At 51.3% G+C, this 16,203-nt stretch overlaps 1 long non-coding RNA gene across 2 annotated transcripts; it reads left to right on the forward strand.

Annotated features, from left to right (window-relative positions):
• Positions 1 to 2,768: 2,768 nt before the first annotated feature.
• On the forward strand, positions 2,769 to 14,920 carry LOC132250973 (uncharacterized). 2 transcript variants are annotated; one of them, XR_009462763.1, is made up of 3 exons: positions 4,251 to 4,265; positions 5,037 to 7,117; positions 12,932 to 14,920. It is a non-coding gene; the product is annotated as an uncharacterized LOC132250973 (long non-coding RNA). The 2 variants fall into 2 exon arrangements; XR_009462762.1 differs by having other exon boundaries at positions 2,769 to 7,117.
• Positions 14,921 to 16,203: the final 1,283 nt, after the last annotated feature.

A 16,203-nucleotide genomic window follows, 5' to 3' on the forward strand; every position in this document is an offset into this window, starting at 1 on the left:
CTTCTGTTTGTGGTTGCCACCCCCCCCACCACCACCACCGCTGTGGGAGCTCCCCACTTGGCCCAACACTGCCACGGCTGCTTGCGGGAGCTCCCCGCTCGCTGCTGACACCACCTGCGGGCGGTCTCTGTGCCTCTGGGGGCATGCGTCGTTCCTGTTTGGGCCTCACATAGATTTTTGGTCAGAGGCAGGTCTTGTACGCAGGTCTCCTGCATCATAAACAAAGACCTCTCCTATCAAGCCACAAGCTGAAAGCTCTGAAGTCTCCTTCAGGTTCTCCCCTTATTCACTTCATACAGGGCAATACTTAGAGTGAACAGGACTCAAACCTACAGTTCCAACACCCCAGGCGGAGGCCTTCTTCACAAAACCAAAGCACAAGTGCTGGCGGGGGCTTCCAGGAGAGCATTTCACACACAGCAGAGCCTTTATAAGTATGCCTGGGGCAAGGGAGACTGCTTCCGTCCTACAGTGCGAAGTATTGAGGTTGGTCACCCCAGGCATTTTTACATGTGCTGTGGGAGGCATGGAGTGGGGGGTGGGGAATTGCTTTAATTAACAAGCTGCACTAATTAAAAGTGCCCAAGTGTCACGTGTATCAGCCTCCCTGTGCTGAAAAATGGCAGCAGGCCACTGTGAACTAAAGCTCATCGAACGAGCTTTGGTTCAAAACATCCTGCTGCCATTTTCCAGCACAGGGACACTGATTAACGTGACACTAGAGTCTGCTGGAGTGCATTAATTTTCCTGCTCCAGCAGACTTGATTAAGTGAGTCTGCTCAATGCGTTGGATTTCCAGTGCCTCGGAGCAGGCTCCCCGCATGTGGATAGGAGCCACCCTCCCCCAGCTCCATGGAAAGCTCTGGGCTCAAAGGATGCTCCATGAGGCAGGCTGGGCTTGGCTCCAGGCAGGGCCTCACCACTGCATTTGGCTGCAGCCAGGAACCTCGCTGCCTCAGAGACAGGGAAGCTCAGGACCTGCCTGTGGACTAAACACATCCTCCCAGCTAGACAAGGAGCCTTCCTGCTCCCTGTGCACCCTCTGATTCCCTGCTCACAGCCCCAGCCCTGCACCATTCCCTAGAAGGATCATTACCCCAAAAGTCAGCTCCCTTCTGACTCAGGGCCTCCAGCTGCAAGGCCATTGGGGTCCAACTGTGCCTATGCTGCAGGGAGCCAAGGGCTGCTGGGGCTTACAGGAAGGAAGCTCTGCCTGCCCCACACCCAAGCAGTTTTTGTTCCAGCAGAGCCTGCTGTGCCTTCAGGGCGATGGGAGATGTTGGCACCCCCCCACCCGCCCCCAGCTGTGACGCAATGCCCCCAGTTAAGGCTGTCTGGCAAGTGTTCATTGCTGGCCTCCCGCAAACTCTTGGCCAGCGATCAGCGCCATCCTGAGGCCTGATCCGCTGCACAGTGTGTGCCGAAGTCACGGCCAGTTCTACCCAGCTGGCACAAGGAAGCCCGGCTGCTGCATCATGCTGCTTTGTTAATAAATATGGCGCTTGTCTCCACCTAACCAGCAGGATGCTCTGTTCTTCCTCCCTGTTTCTGAACCTTAGCCCGGAGACCCCCCAGACCAGTGCCAGGAAGCAGGGAGCAAGGGCACTCGTGGTCACCCAGCACTCATGCCATCACAATCCCCGGTAGCAGTAAACCGATCACTGCTGCTGGGACTGGGCCTTCCAGAGGGGTCAGGCTGCTTTCCCACACGGGTGCAACTGCCACAGCCTGGCTTCGTTTCAGGCCAGCACTCAGCTGTGCTAAAGGACAAACTTTTATTATATCAGCTGAGAAACTGCAAAAAAATATATTTTTCTGCAAGCTTTTGGGCTCATGCGCCCTTCATCAGGCTCAGGGAAAGTTCAAGATAGTAAAAAGTCCCTATATGTAGGAAATAAACTTCATTTTTACACAAAGGAAGCAGAAACTGGACAACTGTCCCTCTGGGTCCATGAGAGACTATTTGTGAGCTGACTCTTTGTTGTGTAGATCAAGCAGGATTTCTTCCCTGGTGGTGTCAGATGCCAGGCAGAGAGGTATAGAAATCTTTCTTGTTGTTCAGCAATGAAGTTTATAATCCAAAATCGTCTAAAAGTTGGCATTGTCCATGTTTCAGGGATCTGTGTAATAGCAGTGTTGGTCTGAGACAAAAAGAAATGCAAAAATCTAGACCTCTTGGTTCCAAAATGATACCTTTTATTAGACCACCTGAGAAATTTTTACCATCTTGAACTTTCCCTGAGCCTGATGATGGGTGCATGAGCCCGAAAGCTTGCAGAAAAAGACATTTTTTTGCAATTTCTCATCTGATCTGCGCGCCTGGTGCTGCAGCCTCGCTGCTCCCTCCTCGAGTGCAGGAGCCGCAGAGCTGGTGCTGCCGGGACGCTGCTTCACACCGCCTGCCCCTTGCCCCGCTGCTCGTTGCCGGTCTTGTGAGGGCCCGGTCATGCCCGGCCTCGTTCTGCAGCGGCGGGGGCAGGACCCGGGGCAGTGGCAGCGCGGGAGGGCCCAGGGGTCTCGGGGGGTTGCGGGGGCTGCGTGGAAACGTGCCTGCGAGCGGGTATGTGGAGCTGTGGGCACGTTGCGGCACCTGCTTGGAAATCCCCGTTGTGTGTGGTGGGTTGGGGACCTTTTTCTAGCAGCGTGGTGATTTTCTGGGTGGGAAGTCAGGCATTTAGTGCAGTGATGTGGGGGGGGGGGGTTGTGCAAATTTTGAGGGAATTATGGTGACATTGGGAGAAGTCTGTGGGGATTTGGGAGCTTTTTAATGGAAATGTGCTTTTTGTGGAAAATGGTAGCTGTACGTGGTGATAAAAAGGGCCTTTTTTGGAAATATGGTGACTTCGTGGTGAGTTGAGAAGTTTTTGTGGTGGGGGGTTTTGGTGGGACGTTGGTAATTGTGCGTGGTGATACGGATGTGGTTTTGTGCAAATGTTTGGGGAAACGTGGTCGCGTTGGGAGAATTCTGGTGGCTTGGGAATGTTTTTCTGGAAATATGTGGAAATGTGATTTTTGTTGAGGGAACCTGGTAATTGTACATGATGATATAGCCGTTTCCTTGGAAATATGATGGTTCTGTGTGGAAAACTGGTTAGTTTGTGGAAACACGTATAGCGATATGGTGACTTTGTGTGGGAAATGGTGTGGTAGTTTTAGGGTGATGGGGTTTTTTTGTTGTGGGACCTGTGGAAAATTGTGTGGCAATTGGGTAAGCGCGAGGAAACACGGTTGTGTTGCGAGAGGGATTTGGAAACCCGTGTTGTAGGAACGCGTGGATAAGCGGTGATGTCTGTGCTGATTTGGGAACTCTTGGTGGGAACGTGCCGGTCGGCCCGTGGCGGCCGTCTGACCCACCGCGGCGCGGTGACCGGTGCGCGCGCGCGCGCGCGTGCTTCAATCTGCCGGGATTAGGAGGCAGCGCGCCCCGTGCCACGCCCCCGCGCTCCAATCTGGGCTTTGCGGCCAAGAGGCTCCGGCCGCGCACCTGCACCGCGGCGGCAGGGAGAGAAGAACAAAAGGGCTCGCTCGCCCGGGGCGGGACTGGAGCAGTGCCCGCGGCCGGGCCGGGCCGGGCCAGGCGCACACACGATCCCCGGCACATCGATCCCTGGATCAGAGCCCCGTGTTCTCATTGGCCGCTCGAGGCGCGCAGCGATTGGCTGCGAGCGTTGTGTGGGCGAGGCCTGGGCTCTCCGCACTGCTTCTCTCTGATTGGCCTCTGCCGGAGGAAGTGGGGCGAGGAGCACGCTCTCCTTGTTCTCGTTCTGATTGGCTGCGGAGGAACGTTGTGGGGGGAGGGACTGCACTGTTCTGTGCGCCGATTGGTCCAACCGCGATCCTCAGCGGCCCCGGTCAGCTGTTTGTCTGTGCCGTGCCGTGCCGTGCCGTGCCCGCTGCGCCCGGAGCCCGCGTCCCGCTGCTGCCCCGGCGGTCCCGGAGCGCTGCGGCAGGCTGTTGTGGCCGCCACGCCGGGTCGTGCCGGAGCCTGCGTTCCCACGGCGCGGGGCCGGTCAGGATCTCTTCGGAGGGTGGCGCTCGCAACACAAGCAGTGCCGGGTTCCTGGTTTGTCGAGATGAGAACAGAAAACCCGCTGTTGTTCAGTAAACACTGCGAGAAACCCATCACACTGTCGGGGCGAGCCTGGGCTGTGCTGTGCGACAGTACGGGAGTGTCACCGGCGCGCTGGAGCGGCCCTGCCCGCCCCCGCGCGCCTGGAGCCGCCTGTGGGCGGGGATCCCTTCTGACCCGTGTCGTTGCTAGCAAGGTTTGCGTGGAAATTCCCTTTTTTAATGGTAAAAAGAAATGGGGAAAAAATAAAACAACCCTATTGTTCAGTAAGAACTGCAGATCTATTCTAGCGGAGAGAAGGAGATCCTTGCTGTAAGATAAGTAACACTTTGAGAGCAGCGGGTTGAAGTGACGGTATTATTCGTTGTCTAGTCACATACATTTGCAGTTACAAGTAACAGGGCTGTGTGTGTGTAGATGTGTATGTAGTGTGTGTAAAGCCTACATGCCATGATGAACACAGGAATCCCACTACTCTGTCTCTCTAAAAGGGAATGGTGGTAGAAGCATATCATTATGCGTACCTATTGCTATATATTAATATGTGTATTTCAAACGTATATAAAAGGTATGTCGCACACCCGTATCGGAGGGGGAAACACAACCAGAAGACGCCCGGCGGCGAAGAGGAGAGCGCGCTCCGCGCTGCCCCGCGGTGGCTCAGGCCGGGCACTGCAGCGGGGAGAGCGGTCTCTTAGCTGCTTTTAGGCCTGGTGCCTTGTTTAATTGTGTTTGATATTTTCCTTTAGTTGCTGCCCAAGTTAGTTGTCACAACTGCAAAGATCCATGCTGTGGTTACTCAGAACAAGGCTTCGGGCCTTCTGCTTACCAGCACTTGTGCAGCTTAGCCTTGAAAATGGCCAAGGCTGGCAACAGGGTCATCTTATCACCGTCAGTGTTGGGGTTAACAGTGTGAGTGTTTTACCTCGCATGAAACTGTCTGATGTGCGTCTGCCCTTTCTCACAGGCTAGTCCTTGTGCACCTGTCCTTGGAAACCAGCTTATTGGTGGGGAGGTGAAGCGTGACATTTGGCACAGAAAGACCTGGGGTAGAATGGCCCCCGACAGCTGTCAAGTCTGCAGTGTGTCACTGTGCGGGCTGCTCCGAAACAGGTATTTGGGGCCTGCACCAGTCTCTTGGAAACATCCATGTTAACCCTGGCAGCAGGTGAGTGCGTGTTCCTGCCTTGGACAAGCTCAGGGAACACAATGTGTCAGCAGTTGCCTTCACTTCTGACTGGATGCCTGTCATTCACTTGCACATGTCCAGTGGTACCACCTCCAGCGACAGCAGCTCTTGCCTCCGAACTACTAGGGCATCTTGCAACAGCAACGGCCTGCCCCGGGCTAGGCTGATGCCAGTGGCCCAGACCCAGAGACTGCCTGTTGTACATCCTTGTGCCTGGATTAGGTGTTGAGCACTTGCATCTCTGCTAGCTTCAGCACGTATTAGCCTCTCAACATCCTGTGGCACCCACCGCAGGGCCTGTGACCCTAATGTCTCTGTCAGCCTCTGTCTCACCCTTCCCTTGAAGGTCTCCCATAAAACTCCTTGTCCCATCCCAGTCTGCAGCAGGGCGCCACCAGCATTTCCCAGGTGCTGTTGAGAGAGTTGAGAGGAGCGTGGGGAAGAGCCTTCCTTGCCCCCACGCTCTTTACTTCTCTCAGGTTGAATCTGTTTGTCAGTCCCAGTGCCTCTTTTCTGTCCTCTTCTGCCTCTGGTGTCCCTGGGTAGCCACTCTGTCTCCTGTATATGCTGGGAGGTGGTTTAAGGGTGTCATGACCCAATGATTGTGTGTGCGCTTCGGCACTGCAGAATTATTTCCCGTCACATGGAGCTTTCTTTGCACGGTGCAATTCTCAGCTGCAGAGAGAAAATCCCGGTGCAAAGGAGTTCCCGCCACCCGTATGTAAGTTTGTTTCCCACTATTGGCTGTTTCTAAATTATTCCCATGTGGCGGCTAGCGATTGGCTTGCTAGCCGTATAAGAGGTTTGAGCAGTTTCCATCCAAGGCGGAGATCTCCGAGAATCTCGGGAGGACCCCGAGATCCCCAATTCCGAGGATTCCAGGAGAAATCCGAGAGAATTCCGGAGAAAATTCCATGATTACCTCATGGACTTCTACGTAAATCTCGGACCGAATGGTGGTTTGATCTGCTACCAAGAATCTCTCCCCGTCATCGAGCACTATCCCGACGTATCCCTACCCTGCGTACTCGTCAAGAGTCATATTTTGGACTCTCAGTTTGGTATCCAGAGCTCTTGTAGTCAAAAATAGGTTAGACCCCAAGATTTTGTAATAATGCTTAAGCAGCAACTATATAAAAGAAATGTCTTATGATCTCTTGAGTAAGATCATGAGGCCACCGACTGAGTTATGGTCTGCTTTACTTTTTGCTTGCCTGGCATAATGAAATCATCTGTGTCTGGTGTTCTAAAATTACACTCAGACACGGGAGTTACTAAAAGATTACTAAACCTTGCCGTAGTTCCTCTTTTCCTCTGCGCACGCGACAGAAGATTTTTGCCGTAGTTCTGCTTTTTGAATGCGCATGCACCAACCCTGATAAGTCACACTAACCAATAACAAGTTAAGTTTAGCCTACAAAAATAAGACGTAACAACTAGGAAATTATAATGCTACCAATGAGTGCCTAATACGTCAAGACTATGTTTATGTAAGCTATAAATATGTAATTCTGGGCCGGACGGGTGTTCGGCTCTGCTTTGGCATTAGCCTCTTAGCTGAACCTGTTTACGTAAACAATAAACGTGAGATGGACCTAGCCTGTGTGTAAGTGTGACTCACTCCTTGAGGATATTTGGACAAGCCTCCAGGGGAACGAAACTAGCCATTTGGGCAACACTCTGTCCGGTTTGTTAACAAGAGACTCGAGTTTCCTACGGCTCTTGTTCGTGTTTGTTTTGCGGAGCCTAGCAAACTCCGTGTGTGTGCATCTTCGGTGGAGCCTAGCAAACTCCACGTGTGTCTGTCTGTAACTGCAACGCAAGCAAGCTTTCCTGCCTGCACCGTGACCATCTACCGTGTAAGTAAAGTTTTCTTTGTTTAACCGCTACGAGTCTGTGCCTAATTCTAGTCCATCGTGCTGAATTCCCCGCCCTACCGTTGCGGGCTCCCGGCCACAGCCCGCCGCGTACCCCCGAAAGCCTCAGACCACCCCCGGCCCGCACAAAGGGGTGCACAGTGGCTCTCTAAGAAGGAGTATTTGCTTGCGGATTTATGCTGAAACCCCTCTACAGAGCACCTTGCAAAGTGCCTCCAGGTCTGCAGCGGTGCAAGACGTATGCGGTAAGGCGAAGTTGAGGGAATGGCTCTGTGTTGCCCTCTGTGAGCTCCCCAGGAAAAAAATTTGGGGGGGTCAAGTTGATCACAGGCCACCTCCTTTTTCTGTGCCTGATCTTTAGCTCACAGGGTTTCGGTGCAGGTTTTTCCCTGGGTGACACGACACTTCCTGTCCAGGCGCAGTCACTTGAAGACGTGGCCAGGGGGGAACTTTATGGTATTGTTGATTTTGAAATGCACAAGAGCAGGGCCCAGGATGCACGCGTGCCAGAGTTGAGTTACAAACCAGCTGAGGGTTGCATGCCTGTCCGTGGCAGTGTCTTTGTTTGGTGCAAGAGCACTGGGGGTCCCTTGTGGAGAGGAGCCTGGTACTGTGGGTATCCCTTGCTGCTCCCTTCCCTTTAGAAAAATGAGCCGCTGACCAGGTCTGAGACTAAAAGCTAAGCTCAGCCGCCCCGATTCTGCCTAACAAGGTAGTGTCGAACGCAAGGGGGCTTAGCTGGAACCTCGTGACCCAGCGGACAGGGACCTGAGTGCATTTGTATATTGGTTGACATAATGGGTTCGGGTAGCTCCCGGGAAGAAGACTGCTTCCCCATTAGGATGCATGCTTAGGAATTTTGGCAAATTTCAGGGAGATTACGGAATGGAGATGACAAAGGATGACTTGATTATATTCTGTCAGAGGGAATGGCCCACTTTCGGGGTTGGGTGGCCGGAGGTTGGCTCTTTCAATGTAAAATTAGCTAATGCAGTGTCGAATGTGGTGACTAGGGACGGTCACCGGGATCAATATCCGTATATAGATTGTTGGATAAGTGCTATAATGAATCCTGTTCCCCCATGGGTTCGGAAGTGTAAGGGAAAAATGTGTAAGATGCTATTGGCAAAAGACACTGGGAGAACAGCCCAGGTCCTTCCTGATTCTGGTAGTGAGGGAGATCTGACTCAGGGACTGAAGCGCAGGGTTAGAGCACAGCCGCCCAGCCCCAGCACCAGGAGCCAGGAATCATCGTCATCATCCCAGACGGACTCTGGCCCCAGCACCAGGAGCCAGGGACCTTTGTCATCATCCCGAGAGGATCCTGACTCTTCGGGAAGGGAGAGATCAGAAAGTCCCTCAGTAACACCCATAACTGGCCCCAGTGTTTCAGGAAGGAAGGGAGAAGGAAGCCCAGAGAATCCCCTGGCGACAGCCCCCCCCTACGAGTATGAAGAGAGAAGTAGCTTCCCGGAGGGACTGGCTCAGCTCCTCTCAGCAATAGAACTCGCGGGATATTGGCACAATAAACCCCCCCCCCCCCCGGGGGACCCGTCACCCAAACTCCAACTACAATTGTCCCGTGAGACAAGTAGCGACCCCAGGAGAAGGAGGGGAGGGGACAACCTTCGTTTACGTGCCCTTCCACACTTCAGATTTGTTTAATTGGAAGAATCAAAATCCCTCTTTTAGAGAGGACCCCGAGAAGATGCAAAATTTGTTTCGGTCAGTAGGGCAAACCCACCGCCCTACCTGGGCTGATGTTCAGATTATGCTGCATACTCTCCTGACCTCTGAGGAAAGACGGTTGGTGCAGGGAGTAGCGGATAAGATAGCTGGGGAGCGGGTAGTAGCCCCTGGAGAGGACCTGCGTGCTGTATGTCCGGTTGAGAGTCCCTATTGGGACAATAACTCAGAGGAAGGAAGAGAGCTGAATCGTCAATATCTGGGGATTATAGTAGAAGCTCTGGGTAAGGCAATACCACGAGTATCAAACCTCTCCAAAGTATGTGAGATCCGACAGGGAAAGGATGAATCTCCTTCAGCCTTCCTCAAGCAATTGTATAATGCCTTTAAGAAATTTAGTGACCTAGACCCTGAGGCTCCAGAAAATCACCGCATGGTGAATATGCTGTTTATGGGACAGGCAGCCCCAGACATCAGGAAGAAGTTGCAGAAGGTTGAAGGAGGGCCAGGGAAACCCCTTTCAGAATTAGTGGAAATTGCATACAAAGTCTATGGGAACCGGGATCAAATAGCAGAGAAGAAGGAGGAGAAGCGTGGGCAGAAACAAATGGCCATGCTGGCAGCCGCCTTGGGCAAGAGTGCTAATGGCAGTGAAGGATGGAAAGGGCAACCAGAGGGGGGGGCAGAAGAAAAGAAGAGGTCGGTTGCAGCCAGATGAATGTGCATATTGTCGGGAGAAAGGACATTGGAAAAGGGATTGTTCTAAGCTAAAGGACAGAAAGAGGGAAACCCAACGAGGGGACCGCCAGATGCGAGCGGAATCCTCGGGGGAAGACTCTACCTGAAGAGACCAGGGATTTAAGGCCACCGCCCTGCGGGCAAATGCCCGGAAGGATCCCATGGTACAGATAAGGGTAGGTGGCAGAGATTATGAGGCCCTGGTGGATACTGGGGCCACCTTTTCGATGATTCCTGTGAAACCCCCTTTAGCTAAAGAAAGCGGAAAGCATGTGACTGTAGAAGGGATAGAGGGAAGACGGATCAGATTGCCTGTATGTAAGCCCCTCCTCACGAAGATTGGGAATAGTAGGTTGGAACATGCATTTGTAGTATCACCTGCCTGTCCAGTAGCACTCTTGGGGCGGGATTCGCTAACAAAACTGCAAGCTGAAATCTTCTTCCGTGAGGATCAAATTGTAGTGCAATTGCCGGTAAAGCAAGGCTCGAACTACCAGATGGCCCTACGAACAGCTGAGACAAGATCAGAACCCGAAGGGATTGAGATTTTAGAAAATGTGGATCCATGTGTATGGGCAGACGGAACTCCTGCCCGAGCAAAATACGTAAATCCTGTAAAAATTTCCCTGAGGGAAGGAGAGGGTCCTGTGTGTGTAAAGCAATATCCTCTGAAGAAAGCCACTCGAATAGGCTTGAAGCCACTGATTGAAAAATTTAAGAAATATGGGTGGCTAATAGAGGGATCATCCCCCTTTAACACCCCAATCTTGGGTGTGCCTAAAGCAGATGGAACCTCTTTTAGGTTGGTACAAGACTTGAGGGCCGTGAACAAAAAGATTTTAGTGGACCACCACACAGTCCCAAACCCCCACACCATCTTAACCCAGGTTCCAGCAGATGCTAAGATATTCTCTGTGCTAGATTTAAAAGATGCTTTCTTCTCTATCCCGCTACATGAAGACAGTCAGAAATTGTTTGCCTTTGAATGGGAAGATCCAGACACATACTATAAGACCCAGTTGTTGTGGACGGTTTTACCCCAGGGGTTTATCTCGTCTCCTCATATTTTCGGAATTGCTTTGCAAAAAGATTTGGAGTCCTGGAAAGAGAAACACCATGAGGTGGCGCTGTTGCAATATGTTGACGACTTGTTGGGGGGGAAAAGAGCGACAGAATCCTTGCTGAATACCCTGGGAAAGAAAGGGTATAAGGTATCACGGGAAAAGGCTCAAATTTGCCAACCAAAGGTTACCTTTTTGGGATATGAGATTGAAAAGGGGATTCGGGCTCTGAGCAGGGATCGAATTCAAGCAATACAGGATATACCTGCCCCCAGAAATCCTAAAGAGCTGCGAGCTTTCTTGGGCCTAACCGGGTTTTGTAGACTGTGGATTCCTGATTATGGGGGAAAAGCCAAACCCCTATATGAGTCCCTCACGAAAGAGGGCCTCACGAATTGGAAATGGACTAAGGAGAAACAACATGCATTTGAATTACTGAAAGCTGCCCTCCTGCAACCCCCAGCATTGATGATTCCAAACGGGCGCAAGCCCTATAGACTATATGTGCATGAGAACAAAGGGGTAGCTTCAGGGGTTTTAACTCAACCAGTTGGTCCAACTTGGAAACCTGTGGGATACTACTCCAAGATCTTAGACCCGGTGGCAAAGGGGTGGCCTGCATGTTTGAGAGCTGTCGCTGCAACAGCTACCCTTGTGGAGGAGGCCCAAAAGATTGTTATGGGAGCTGATATGGAGATACACACACCACATGGGGTTCCCCAGATTCTCGGAGGAGAAGGAGGGAAATTTCTGAACCCCTCCAGACAATCAAGATATGAAATCTTTCTTTTATCTAATCCAGGTCTTACCTTCAAGCACACCACTGCCTTAAATCCAGCGACTCTACTGCCAGAGCCGGGGCCTCCGGGTCATGACTGTTTAGAAGTACTGACACAGACAGTACTAATTCTTCCTGATTTGACTGATGACCCAATTGAGGACCCAGAGGAGGAGTTCTTTGTGGATGGTTCGAGCAGTGTGATACACAGCGTGCGATATACGGGGTGTGCTGTGGTAACAGTGACAGAAACGGTGTGGAAAGAAAAACTCCCTGCAACATGGTCAGCGCAGGCAGCGGAGCTCGTTGCCCTGACCCGTGCACTAGAATTAGGAAAAGACAAAAGAGTGAACATTTTTACAGACTCACGTTATGCCTTTGCCACTGTTCATGCCCATGGGTTGTTATGGAAAGAGCGGGGATTCATCACAGTTTCTGGACAAAAGATTGCCAATGGCCCACAGATAGTAACGTTATTAGAAGCCCTCCGGCTACCAAAGGAGGTGGCTGTGGTACATGTAAAAGCCCATGGCAAAGCTGCAAATGAACGCCAGAAAAGGGGAAATGCAAAGGCTGACATGGCAGCCAAAGAGGCAGCACAAACAGGAGGAGAGGCAGTGTTTCAGGGCACGGCCCATGAAGTGTCTTCCTATTTAGAAGATTGTAAAGTACAGTATGGTCCAGGGTCAGATAAGCTAGCCGCTGAGCTCAAGGCTAGTAAGAATTCACAGGGAAAGTGTTAATACCTCGAGCCCTGCTGGGAGAGATACTCCACCGGTTGCATTCTTCCACTCACATGGGGAGCACAGCGATGGGAGACTTGTTGACTCGTCAGATGGTAGCCCCAGGACTTTATTTGGATGCCCAAAGAGTAGTCTCTCAGTGCCCGACCTGCCAGAAAGTGAATCCAAAATCTGCCAGACCACCAGCCCCCATGGGAGGGAGACCGTGGGCCCAGTACCCTGGACAAGCTTGGCAGATTGACTTTGCTGAACTTCCTAGATCCGGTCGATACCATTACCTGCTGGTACTAGTTGATCAGTTAACTGGATGGGTGGAAGCATACCCCACAAGAACGGCTACCGCATCTACAGTGGCACGGGTGCTACTCCACGAGATAATACCCAGATTTCTGTTGCCTGAGTCTATTGAGTCAGATCAAGGTAGTCACTTCGTGGGGAAAATAGTGCAGGAAGTGTCCCAAGCTTTAGATATCAAGTGGAAACTCCATACTCCATGGAGACCCCAGAGTTCAGGCCAGGTGGAACGCATGAATAGAACACTGAAGGCTATGTGGACAAAAATCTGCATTGAAACTCATTTGAAATGGCCGCAGGCACTCCCACTGGCTTTAACTTGTATTCATAGTACACCACGTAGAGGGATTAAATTGTCACCTTTTGAAGTGGTGTTTGGTATGCCTCCCAGAGTCTTGCCAGCAGGATGGAGGGAACAAGTTACTATAGAACTGGGTAAATCTGAAATTTGGAAACATGTTACTGCCTTGCAGTCTGTTTTGTCTTCTCTACACAGGTTTGCTGCATCCTTCCAGAGCCTCCCGCTCGACGCACCAATCCACAACTTCAAACCGGGTGACCAAGTCCTGGTACAGAAGTGGAAGAAAGATCCTCTTGTGGAGAAGTGGGAAGGACCCTACCAGGTGCTGCTGACTACACACACAGCTGTCCGTCTATCAAACAACGATAAGTGGACCCACTGTTCGAGGGTAAAGCCCTATCATCCGGAGGACACCAACTCCCAGGGTGTGGTCACTCCGGAAGCTGATAACACCCGGGAACAAGAAGCCAACCAGTGGACAAGTACACCAATAGGAGATCTGAAGCTGCGCTTGCAACGATGTGGACTTTAATCTATTTGCTGGGACTCTTATCCCTTTTCGGGGTATCAGCTCCAGATTGTTGTAAATGTACTTTAGACATGCGTGAAAACCTCACAATGACCGTTTATGAAAAGGTTAAGTATGCAATGTCTGAGGCCTATCTATTTCCCATTTCTGCATGCTGTTCACGCCAAGAAATTATAGTGGGGTTTGTATTCAAGGGCGCCAAAGGTAAATTGGTAAGGTGTGTAGAGCCGAAACCAGAACTCTGGTCAGCTATACTTAAGGCTTGGCCTTCCAGCCTTAACCAAATGTAGTTGGAAGGGAGCCCACCTATCTAACTAACCGTATTATCAGACTCCAGGCCGTAGTAGAGATAGTCACTAACAAGACTGCTGCAGCCCTACGTCTAATTGGAAATCAGCTTACCCAGCTACGCACTACGGTACTACAGAATCGCTTAGCTCTTGACTACTTACTTGCTAGTGAAGGAGGGGTATGTAAGAAGTTAAATCTGTCCAATTGTTGTGTTGAGATTGATGATAATGGTGAATTGATAAAAACCCTAGCAGATGATATGGAAAAGATAGCACATGTTCCAGTCCAGACATGGAATGGGTGGAACTCTGATTGGTTTACATCCTGGCTTCCTCAGCCTGGATGGTTAAAGGGTGTGTTGATGGCCTTATGCTTGTTAGTGTCAGCCCTTTGCTTGCTTCCTTGTATGCTACCGTGCATCATGACCCTTCTGAGACGGACTGTTCGCTCAGTTGTTAACCGTGAAATGCTTGTGCATTATCAGAAATTGGCTATTGCTGACACTTATTAAAATTTTTAGAGTAAGAAAGCATCTGGGGGGGAAGGTGTAGTCAAAAATAGGTTAGACCCCAAGATTTTGTAATAATGCTTAAGCAGCAACTATATAAAAGAAATGTCTGATGACCATCTTATGATCTCTTGAGTAAGATCATGAGGCCACCGACTGAGTTATGGTCTGCTTTACTTTTTGCTTGCCTGGCATAATGAAAGCATCTGTGTCTGGTGTTCTAAAATTACACTCAGACACGGGAGTTACTAAAAGATTACTAAACCTTGCCGTAGTTCCTCTTTTCCTCTGCGCACGCGACAGAAGATTTTTGCCGTAGTTCTGCTTTTTGAATGCGCATGCACCAACCCTGATAAGTCACACTAACCAATAACAAGTTAAGTTTAGCCTACAAAATAAGACGTAACAACTAGGAAATTATAATGCTACCAATGAGTGCCTAATACGTCAAGACTATGTTTATGTAAGCTATAAATATGTAATTCTGGGCCGGACGGGTGTTCGGCTCTGCTTTGGCATTAGCCTCTTAGCTGAACCTGTTTACGTAAACAATAAACATGTGATGGACCTAGCCTGTGTGTAAGTGTGACTCACTCCTTGAGGATAATTGGACAAGCCTCCAGGGGAACGAAACTAGCCATTTGGGCAACACTCTGTCCGGTTTGTTAACAAGAGACTCGAGTTTCCTACGGCTCTTGTTCGTGTTTGTTTTGCGGAGCCTAGCAAACTCCGTGTGTGTGCATCTTCGGTGGAGCCTAGCAAACTCCACGTGTGTCTGTCTGTAACTGCAACGCAAGCAAGCTTTCCTGCCTGCACCGTGACCATCTACCGTGTAAGTAAAGTTTTCTTTGTTTAACCGCTACGAGTCTGTGCCTAATTCTAGTCCATCGTGCTGAATTCCCCGCCCTACCGTTGCGGGCTCCCGGCCACAGCCCGCCGCGTACCCCCGAAAGCCTCAGACCACCCCCGGCCCGCACAAAGGGGTGCACAGTGGCTCTCTAAGAAGGAGTATTTGCTTGCGGATTTATGCTGAAACCCCTCTACAGAGCACCTTGCAAAGTGCCTCCAGGTCTGCAGCGGTGCAAGATGTATGCGGTAAGGCGAAGTTGAGGGAATGGCTCTGTGTTGCCCTCTGTGAGCTCCCCAGGAAAAAAATTTGGGGGGGTCAAGTTGATCACAGGCCACCTCCTTTTTCTGTGCCTGATCTTTAGCTCACAGGGTTTCGGTACAGGTTTTTCCCTGGGTGACACGACACTTCCTGTCCAGGCGCAGTCACTTGAAGACGTGGCCAGGGGGGAACTTTATGGTATTGTTGATTTTGAAATGCACAAGAGCAGGGGCCAGGATGCACGCGTGCCAGAGTTGAGTTACAAACCAGCTGAGGGTTGCATGCCTGTCCGTGGCAGTGTCTTTGTTTGGTGCAAGAGCACTGGGGGTCCCTTGTGGAGAGGAGCCTGGTACTGTGGGTATCCCTTGCTGCTGCCCCCCAGCTGGTGCTTGTGGGTTGCGCCAGTGTCCCTGGCTCCCAGCCCACATCCTCTGCTTGTCTGGTGCTTGTGGTGTCCTCAATTTTGACCCACAGTCCCTGGCGGCCCCCTCTCGTCCTCGCAGAAGGGTCAGTACCAAATGCAACTCCTGTAGGTGAACTGTGATCCAGGGCTAGGTGCAGGGCCTGGGGATCGCAGCATGGCCGGGATCACAGGTACCTGTTCCCCTTGGTTGCCTTGAGGTCTGCGGGGGTTGGCTGGGAGGGCTGTGGGGGCTGGGTTGGGTCCGATGGTTGGATTGGTCCGACTCCGATTGGCTGCGGCCTGTCACGCTGGGAAAGCAAGGGGGTGTGCCGCGGGAAACAGATGGTGCGGGGCAGGGAGGAGAGGGGTAGGTGCGCGTGCCTCGCGTCTGCCCCGATGCTGCCTGGGGCTCCGTTCTGACGTTCGTTGCTAGCAAGATTTGCACGGGGGTTCCCTATTTGAAAAATAAGAAGTGGAAAAAAACAAACAAACAGTTGTTCAGTAAGAAGTGCAAGACATCTGTTTTAATGGAGAGTTGGGGATCCTTGATTTAAAATAAGTAACGTTTTGCGAACAGGGGTTTGAAGTGATGATAATATTTGTTATTTACTTACTTATAACTACAGCA

The sequence above is a fragment of the Alligator mississippiensis genome, chromosome 5, assembly GCF_030867095.1.
Source record: "Alligator mississippiensis isolate rAllMis1 chromosome 5, rAllMis1, whole genome shotgun sequence".
Taxonomy (NCBI): Eukaryota; Metazoa; Chordata; order Crocodylia; family Alligatoridae; genus Alligator; species Alligator mississippiensis.